The 10,014-nt window shown below is 54.2% G+C and overlaps 1 protein-coding gene and 1 long non-coding RNA gene across 3 annotated transcripts in view; one reads left to right on the top strand and one right to left on the bottom strand.

Moving 5' to 3' along the window:
* Positions 1 to 3,393, bottom strand: part of TEP1 (telomerase associated protein 1) — a 35,819-nt gene extending 32,426 nt beyond the window's left edge. For both annotated transcript variants that reach the window (XM_038558407.1, XM_038558408.1), the window contains exon 1: positions 3,268 to 3,393. The gene's annotated coding sequence lies outside the window, so the exon portion shown is untranslated. The remainder of the gene's footprint in view (positions 1 to 3,267) is intronic.
* Positions 3,394 to 3,449: 56 nt separating this feature from the next.
* Positions 3,450 to 7,122, top strand: LOC111098999. The gene is made up of 4 exons (XR_005369920.1): positions 3,450 to 3,910; positions 5,806 to 6,241; positions 6,365 to 6,454; positions 7,064 to 7,122. It is a non-coding gene; the product is annotated as an uncharacterized LOC111098999 (long non-coding RNA).
* The last annotated feature ends 2,892 nt before the right edge of the window (positions 7,123 to 10,014 follow it).

The following is a 10,014-nucleotide window of genomic DNA, read 5'->3' on the forward strand; positions in this document are numbered from 1 at the left end:
GAGATAAATGCCTACCTTACAGAATCGTTATGGGAATAAATAAAAACGTATTAAGCATTTAGAGCAGGGCCTGGTAACTAGCAAGGGTTCGATAAATGGAAGCTATCGCTATTTGTTATTATTACCATCCAGTAAGACACCAGATCCTATAGGTTCTACCCCTTCAATGTCTCTCGAATCTGTCCAGTTCTCTCTCCATCCTGCCTCCACCACCCTTGTCAAAGCCCTCGCATCCACACGGCACACAGCACGTAGATCCGTCTAAAGGAACTCCCCAGTAGATACCCCGGCCATGATAAAAAAGAATTGTGTTTGCTTACTTGCCGCCTTGCTCACTGTTTCTCCTTCCTGAAATAAAGCTCACTGAGGTCGGGGAGCTTCTCTGACTGGGTCACTTTTTTTTTTTTTTAAGACTTTTTATTTATTTATTCATGAGAGACACAGAGAGAGGCAGAGACACAGGCAGAGGGAGCAGCAGGCTCCCTGCAGGGACCCTGACGTGGGCCTCGATCCAGGGACCCCAAGGTCACTCCCGGAGCTGAAGGCGGACGCCCACCTGCTGAGCCCCCCGGGCACCCCTTGACTTTGGGTCTTCACACAGACGGAGGCCTAAAACACTCTTCCTTCCACCTGGACACCCCAGCCCCCCCCCCTCGCCAGTCCAAATTCTATCCTGTCACTCTGCAAGCCACAGTTGGACAGTTCCTTCGAGGACCTAGGCTGACTTACGCCGCGGTCTCTAGGTTCTCACAACGACGCCACCCTCCTCTGTCACTTTGGTCATATTGTAACTGCCTCTTTGTCCTCCCCCCACACCAAACTGTACGCTCCTGAGGACAGAGGCCCTTCCTGCCATGGTCACCATAGTTGCCGCAATGTCTAGTCGGGGGGATTTAGGGGCTTTTGAGACTCTGGAGAGAGCTGTGTGGCTTTCTGAGTGTATACCATGTTGCACTCAGTTTCCCCGGAGTCCGCGCCTGGATCTCCTGGGCTCCCTACGAACTGCAAACTAAGAGGCTCTGCCGGAGAAGGTGCTTAAATCGACATCATTAGGAGTGTACTTACTTGCTTATTTGGACAAGTGCTTGGCTCCTGTTTCTGTTTAAGTATTTTAGGAACAACCATGTTGGTAAGTCAGTTGTCTAGTGTGTAGTGGTACCCAGGAGCCTGGGGACGGGGACGCAGAATGCTTCCAGAGGACAACCCAGGACGAGAAAAGATGGTATTGCACAGACAGCAGGGCTTCGGTGCGAACAAGTCGCATCCACAACAGCCTCTGCGCCCTGCCCGTGTCCCTCTGTCCTGGCAAGTTAGAAGCCCCCGGGAAAGGAGCGGGAGATCTCAGAACTGACTCAGGGTCCATGGAAACAAATCAAGACAGAAAGCCTTACAACAAAAACTAAGGTAACGGGAAGTCTGTGCGGCCCAGACTGTGGAGCATCTGCCTTTGGCTCAGGTCGTGATCCCAGGGTCCTGAGATCAGGCCGCATTGCAGTCCCTGCTTCCCCCTCCCTGCTGGGCTCTCTCTGGGTCGAATGAATCAATAAAGTCTTTAAAAACTAAACCTAAAGGGATCCCTGGGTGGCGCAGCGGTTTAGCGCCTGCCTTTGGCCCAGGGCGCGATCCTGGAGACCCGGGATCGAATCCCACGTCGGGCTCCCAGTGCATGGAGCCTACTTCTCCCTCTGCCTATGTCTCTGCCCCTCTCTCTCTCTGTATGTGACTATCATAAATAAATAAAAATTAAAAAAAAATTACAGTTAACAAAAATACAGTGAAGTGTTCCTGGCAGCCTGGAGCTTGTGAAGACGTTCGGCTGCACCACAATTGAAAAGGAAACATCCAGGCTCCAAGTCCCTCCTCCGGGGACAACCAGCGCCCACAGGTCTGCGGAACAGGTCCCAGACATTCCCGACCCGCGTTCACACACGTCTCCCTGCTGCATTGCACAGAGGAGCATGCTTCACACGGTGCTCCCTCCCGGACCCCCAAGGCACCCCCTGCCCCCAGGTCAGCGGTGGCCGCCCCCTCCCCAGGGCGCCCCCTGCACCCAGGTCAGCGGTGGCCGCCACCCCCCCAGGGCGCCCCCTGCACCCAGGTCAGCGGTGGCCGCCCCCTGCACCTAGGTCAGCGGTGGACGCCCCCTCCCCAGGGCGCCCCCTGCACCCAGGTCAGCAGTGGCCGCCACGCCCCCATGGCGCCCCCTGCACCCAGGTCAGCGGTGGCCGCCACCCCCCCAGGGCGCCCCCTGCACCCAGGTCTGCGGTGGCCGCCCCCTCCCCAGGGCGCCCCCTGCACCCGGGTCAGCGGTGGCCGCCACCCCCCCAGGGCGCCCCCTGCACCCGGGTCAGCGGTGGCCGCCACCCCCCCAGGGCGCCCCCCTGCACCCGGGTCAGCGGTGGCCGCCACCCCCCCCAGGGCGCCCCCTGCACCCGGGTCAGCGGTGGCCGCCCCCTCCCCAGGGCGCCCCCTGCACCCGGGTCAGCGGTGGCCGCCACCCCCCCAGGGCGCCCCCTGCACCCGGGTCAGCGGTGGCCACCACCCCCCCAGGGCGCCCCCTGCACCCGGGTCAGCGGTGGCCGCCCCCTCCCCAGGGCGCCCCCTGCACCCGGGTCAGCGGTGGCCACCACCCCCCCAGGGCGCCCCCTGCACCCAGGTCAGCGGTGGCCGCCCCCTCCCCAGGGCGCCCCCTGCACCCAGGTCAGCGGTGGCCGCCCCCTCCCCAGGGCGCCCCCTGCACCCAGGTCAGCGGTGGCCGCCACCCCCCCAGGGCGCCCCCTGCACCCAGGTCTGCGGTGGCCGCCCCCTCCCCAGGGCGCCCCCTGCACCCAGGTCAGCGGTGGCCGCCACCCCCCCAGGGCGCCCCCTGCACCCAGGTCAGCGGTGGCCGCCACCCCCCCAGGGCGCCCCCTGCACCCAGGTCTGCGGTGGCCGCCCCCTCCCCAGGGCGCCCCCTGCACCCAGGTCAGCGGTGGCCGCCACCCCCCCAGGGCGCCCCCTGCACCCAGGTCAGCGGTGGCCGCCCCCTCCCCAGGGCGCCGGGAGCCGCGGCCGCCTCCCTCCCACGGTCTCCCCGCGGGACCCCCTCCCTCTCTCCCTTCCTCTCTCCTGCCCCCCCCAGGCCGGGGACGCTCCTCCTTCCGGGGCCGCCGCACCCGCGACTCTCCGCGTCCGAAGCGGCCGCGCCCCGCCCTCCCCGACTCCCCCTGCCGAGCGCAGCCCCTGGGGGGGACCCGGGGGCGGGGGACCAGGGCCGGGCCGCCCTACCTGCAGCCGGCGTCCCCCGGGGGTCCCCGGAGCCAGCGGAGACTCGGGCCGCAGCCGCGGGACGTCCCGGCGCTCCAGGCCGGAAGCGGGAGCTGCGTCGGCTCCGCCCGGGGGGGAGTGGAGGCCGGAGCCGGGGCGGGCGGGGGGAAGGGGAGGAGGGGGTCAGGGAGGGCGGGGTGCGGGGAGGAGGAGGAGCGGGGAGGGGAGCGGGGAGGACGGAGGGCGGGGAGGGGAGGTCGCGGAGGGGACCCGGGTGCCGTCCCGCCTGCCCCCTGCGGCAAGGTCTCCGCCCCCGACCCTGAGGCGTCCCAGCTCGTCGGGCTCCTAACTGGTCCGAAGGGACTCGGTGACCGTGGGAACCGGGGGAGGGAGCAGGTGTAGACCCGGCGTAAAGAAGGCCGAGGGCGCTGGGCGGACGCCGGTGGGTCCGGGAGCGACTGTGTCCGTCGGGACGTCGCGAAAGGCTGAGCAGAACGTGTCCCAGGAGGTGGGACCAGGCTCCAGAAGGACACGGGCGACCCCGGGACAGGGGTGCTGGGGCCATTTCATAGAGAGCAGAGCAAAAGGAGAGCAGCGGGCGAAAACCGCATCTCTGTCTTCTGGAAAATACCCCGCGCCTTAGAGAGGACCCCTTCCTTCCCAGGTAAGCACAGGAGCTTCAGCTCCGACTTTTTTTTTATTATTATTATTTAATTCAGTTAATTAACATATAATATATTCTTAGTTTCAGAGGCAGAGGTCAATGATTCATGAGCCTTGCACACCCCCCAGTGCTCCGGCCTCCCGGCGACCCCATCCCTCACCCCCTTCCCTCCACATCCCTCAGGCCGGTCCTAGGATTAAGGGTCTCATGGTTGGTCTCCCCCTCTGATGTCATCTTGTTTTTATTTTTCCCTCCCTTCCTCTAGACTCCTCTGTTTTGTTACTAAAATTCCACACGTGAGTGAGATCCTGTCTTTCTCTGATTGACCTATGTTGCTCAGCGTAATACCCTCTAGTTCCATCCACGTCATTCCAAATGGCAAGATTTCTTTTTTGTTTGTTTGTTTGTTTGTTTTTGATAGCTGAATAGCAGCCCATTCTTTATCTTCTTCTTTATCCATTCTTCTCTCAGTGGATATCTGGGCTCTTTCCACAGTTTGGCTTCTGTGGACATTGCTGTTACAAACATTGGGGTGCAGGTGCCCCTTGAGATCACTACATTTGTATCTTTGGGGTAATTGCTGGGTCATAGGGAAGCTCTATTTTCAACTTTTGGAGGAACCTCCATACTGTTTTCCAGACTGGCAAGAGCATCCCATCTTCTCAAATTATTGAGCCAGATTCCAGTGTCTTCAGTAGTTTCCTTGCTTACCTGCCTTAACAGTCCCAACACCCCCTTCTTATAATGAATATTTTCAGCCCCTTTATAACCCTGAACTATAATATATAAATAATGCATTTATTTATATTATATTTATTTATATATATATTTATATTTATTTTTTTTACCTACACACACAATTTAAAAACTTATAAAATGTCTATGAGATATAAAAAAATAGAAAGAAGATGATTTATTATAAAACACTACGTGTTTACATATGTAGATACTTGGGCACAACATTCAAGAAGCCAATACAGGACTCAGATGCCCGCGGCTCAGTATAGAATCACCTTGACTGTAACAGCTACTCTCAGCCTCCACCCCGGACCTATGAATCACAAACTATAATTTAACAAGATTCCCAGATTATTCCCTCTCACATTAAACTCTGAGAAGCTCTAATCCTGACAGGTGGAATGGGCCCTGGAGTCTTCATTTCCCTGGTGGCCAGGCCTGGGAATTGGTGATCTTATTTTTCTCATTTCCCAGTTCTTAGAGAGCACTCAGTTTTTTCTTCTCAGCTTACATCCCCAACTGCCGGTCGATGGCATTGAGCTGCGGCGTCTCTCCCGGGGTGAAGGAGTGCCAGCCTCTCAGCCTTAGAAGTGCCTTTAGTAAGGGCCCAGCACCTATGACAGCTGTTCATCTCTTCTTGTCCATCTTCTTGCACACTTCTTGTCCTCGCCCATTTTGATTTGACAAACACCTGTTCACTATGTCAGCTACACTGCAATGAAAAATGGTTAAATCCGTTAAGCATCTACCAAATGCAAATGACAGCTTGTAAAACGTATAAAACCCGCATTCTTCTCAAAACGCATTTATGATCTCATGAAGGGGACAGACACATGCGGAAAGTTGCAAAAATAATACGTGGATTATGAGAAATGCTATATTCCACTAGGAAACAAACCACAGGGTTATGTGGGGAAGGGACTTTGATAACTTCCTGAAGGAACAGGACTTTGAACCGGGAAGGGCAAGCCTCCTCTGATACAGAGCTGAGGGGAGTGAGAGCCTTGGGAGTGTAAAGGCCACTGGTTTCAATGGATTTGTTCTCCTTTGTGAATAATTACCTTTGGGTTTATAGCTCGTGTTTCCATTCAGTGTAACTACTGCCAAATTCAAAACAACTTTATTTTTTTTTATTTTTTTTTATTTATTTATGATAGGCACACAGTGAGAGAGAGAGACAGAGACATAGGCAGAGGGAGAAGCAGGCTCCATGCACCGGGAGCCCGACGTGGGATTTGATCCCGGGTCTCCAGGATGGCGCCCTGGGTCAAAGGCAGGCGCTAAACCGCTGCGCCACCCAGGGATCCCACTACTGCCGAATTCAAAACATCATAGGAGTTGCAGTACGTAGACCAGCACTTACCCAGTAGCACCTGACATCCCAACGGAGGCCTTCCGGGCCACCTGAGAGCCACAGAAGCCCATCAGGGGGCTACAAGAACTTCAGGCCATTGGCCCTTCTGACGCCTCTGACTCAAAACAAGTGTGCATTTGGCCTCTGGCCTGTTGATATTTGCTGCTGCCTCTGCTCACCTTCCTTCAAGGATGTTCCCCACTGTAAGCCCTCCTCCTCTGCCCAGTCTCCCTTACCAGGTATAGCAGATTAAAGTAGACCACAAACTTTTTTCTCCTCCTGCCACTGAGAAATGGAGTCTGATTTCTCCCTTATTGAACCTGGGATGACCTGGTGACTTGCTTGACCAATATACATTGCAGGGTATCGTTCTGGGACTTCTGGGGCTAGGTCGAAGGAACTTCACACCTTCCACCCAGGACTCTTGGAATACTCCCTCTGGAGGCTGCCAGGTAAGTTCAGCTACCCTTCGACTACCCCACGGAAGAGGGGCCACATGCATATGCTTCAGTGAACAATCTCAGCTGAGCTTAGTTTTCCAGCCAACCCCCCTCCCGCCCTGCCCCCGCCAGGATGCCGAACACGTGAACCCAGCTGTCTTGGGGACTCCCGATCGGTGCCCTGACCAGCTGGATACAACCGAGTAACTTCATCAGTGAACATAGAGCAGAAAATTCATCTAGCTAAACCCTGCCTGAATTTAAGTGAAACTAATGACACATAAAATCATGAGAAATATAGTGGAATATTGTTTTAAGTCACTAAGTTTTGAATACTTTGCATCATCAGAGCATTGGAAAACTAAGCCTGCAACATTTAAGAGTAGTTTATATCGGATTACATTGTAGTCAACCCACCCTCCTTAAACCCGTTAAATCATGGGAATCCCTGGGTGGCTCAGTGGTTGAGCGTCTGCCTCCAGCTCAGGGCGTGATCCTAGAGACTCAGGGTCGAGTCCCACATTGGGCTCCCTGCATGGAGCCTGCTTCTCCCTCTGCCTCTCTCTCTCTCTGTGTCTTTCATGAATAAATGAATAAAGTCTTTTTTTTTTAATATTTTAGGGATCCCTGGGTGGCGCAGTGGTTTGGCGCCTGCCTTTGGCCCAAGGCGCGATCCTGGAGACCCGGGATCGAATCCCACGTCAGGCTCCTGGTGCATGGAGCCTGCTTCTCCCTCTGCCTGTGTCTCTGCCTCTCTCTCTCTCTCTCTCTCTCTCTCTGTGACTATCATAAATAAATAAAAAATAAAATTAAAAAATCTTTTAAATCACTTCCTAACACATTGACTTGTGCAATAGTTCCTTGTAGTGGACTTGCTCATCCTGGGAGGTAGATTAGCTGAAATAGATGCCAATCTACGTGGCTAGCTTCTCTGCCTAGACAAGGAGCCTCATATCTATGGGATTGATTACACTCTCTCATCATTCACCCAACAAATATTCATTCATTGATATCAAATTAATCAACATCAAAGCCAACCTCTGGGATGTACGCCGTGAAGTCATGTTTCCCTGATTGCTGTATGGCCCCAGGGTTACGGTCACCAAATACAGGGAGACACTGGTGTCTTCCCAAGTTAGCACTCCTTCCCACCCTTGTGCCCTGGTACCTGTCTGGTTGTCATAGTCGGGGAGTGGCCCTACTTCTCAGCCTACAGAGAGGTATCGGGAAGAGGTCTTGATGGAAGTCAATGAACAGATTCAATATATTGTTCCCGCGTGTTCTTCCACCTTTTGCATAAAAATATACTATCAACTTTCATAACATTTGGGGTCATTTGTTAAAGAGTATTAGTGCTAAATAATCTCTGCCAGCTAAAACTCAGTGGACAGGTAACTTCAACACCTGCTTCCTGCGTCTTAGCAAACATGGGTTGAACAGACCACAAGTGGTCAGGGGCCGTTTGGGGTGGCCACGTTCTTAGACACTCAGCCCTGACAAAGACTTCCCCAGGTTCACTACAGGAGGTACTGTGGCCAGGGACTCTAGCCCTTAGCATGCATCCCATAGCAGTGCTTCTCGTGAGGGCCTGGGAAGAGGAGTCCGTGCTGTGGCTCGGTGATCCTGGAGGCTCTAAACAGGGCCTGGACCATCCTGCCTGCAGCTCGCCAGCCGCATTTTAGCAGTTGGAGAAAAGCAGCTCTTATCATTTTCCTAACTCATCACTAATTTCTCACTTGACAGCCCAAAAGTTTCAAACGACTTGCCCGGGTTAAAAGAACCGTCAGAGAAGGAGGTAGAACTAGACCACAAGTCCCTTGACTCCCAGTCCCCACCCTGGCCACAGTAGCACCTGCTCCCGTGGCCACGTCTTTAGCATTACTGCCTACAGAAGGCCGCTGTTACAATGAACTGTTGCCCTGGAGGCCTTTTTCATAAACACATTAAAAGAGTATGTCAGTGTCCATAAGTATTGAAGATGGGACCTGTCTAAGGAGTTCGGGCTTGGGACGCCCGGGGGGCTCAGCGGTTGAGCCCCTGCCTTCGGCTCAGGGCCTGATCCTGGGGTCCCGGGATCGAGTCCTACATCGGGCTCCCTGCATGGAGCCTGCTTCTCCCTCTGCCTCTCTGTGTGTGTGTCTCTCATGAGTAAATAAATAAAATTTTAAAAATAAACAAATAAAGAGTTCAGACTATGTCAAAAAAGTAGTCATACTGAAAACATGATCAGGACACCTGGTCTCACATAGGACTGGAGTGTTTCTTCTGGGTGGACGGGGCATTTCAAAGTAAACTTTGGATGTCAAAATAGTGGACTTGGGGACTCTTCTAATGGCTGGTAGGAATAATGAAACAAAACATGGAAATTGGGATCCCTGGGTGGCGCAGCGGTTTGGCGCCTGCCTTTGGCCCAGGGCGCGATCCTGGAGACCCAGGATCGAATCCCACGTCGGGCTCCCGGTGCATGGAGCCTGCTTCTCGCTCTGCCTATGTCTCTCTCTTTTTCTCTCTCTCTCTGTGACTATCATGAATAAATAAATAAAATCTTTAGAAAACAAAAAAAACATGGAAATTAGGACAGTCCCAGGAGGATGGAGTCCTTGGCCACCGTGTTAATCTAAGATGGGGATGGAGATGCTTAGAACGGTACCTAAATGTGCACGCTGGAGTCCAGGAGATCTGTGGCTAAACTCTGCTCTGCTGTTAATGAGCCGAGGGACCTAGACTGCAGAAGAAAATAAGGTAAATAGTCTCATAGACCCTAAATAAGGTAAGAGACTGGTCCTTGAGTCTGCAGCAAGACCGGATGATGCTGATAAGGTAAAGGGGCCCGTCAAGGTCCCCTGTTGGAAAAGCTTCACCTGGTGTATTGTACTCCTAACAACCCCCGGCTCAAGGCAACCTAGCAAATGAAACAACCTACTGGAAGGAAGAGCCCCTGAGCTTCTCTGAAACTCCCAACCAGTCTGTGCCATAGCTTACAGACCCCTTGGGACTGCCTCCGGTCTCTAATGCTATTTATGCCTGAGGAGACACGAGGGAGGCCAGAAAAAGACAAGTAGTTAGGACTTTCCTGCCTATAGACCTATACTGTGATGCTCGTCCAAGCCAACCTCTTGGTCCTTGTGTACAGATATGTCACCTGGAAACTGCTCTCATAAAAAGCTTTCCTCTTCATTATCCAGGCTGTGCCAAATGCCTTGGCTTCCTGCACTTTATAAAGAAGTGTTTGGGCAGCCGGGGCGGGGGGGGGGGGGGGGGGGGGGGGAGCGGTGGGGGGGGCTCAGCCGTTTGGCGCCACCTTCGGCCCGGGGCCTGATCCTGGGGACCCGGGACCGAGTCCCACGTCGGGCTCCCTGCGTGGAGCCTGCTTCTCCCTCTGCCTGTGTCTCTGCCTCTCTCTCTCTCTCTCTCATGAATAAATAAATAAAATCTTAAAAAAAAAAAAGGAGTGTTTGAATGACATGATCTCTAAAATCTCTTCATTCCAAGATTCTTCTTCACTTGACTCATCTTGTGATTCTGAACTACTGACATAGAAATCTAACTGGTTTCTTGTCCCAGTGTTTTCA

Source organism: Canis lupus, chromosome 15 (assembly GCF_011100685.1).
Source record: "Canis lupus familiaris isolate Mischka breed German Shepherd chromosome 15, alternate assembly UU_Cfam_GSD_1.0, whole genome shotgun sequence".
In the NCBI taxonomy this organism is placed as follows: Eukaryota; Metazoa; Chordata; class Mammalia; order Carnivora; family Canidae; genus Canis; species Canis lupus.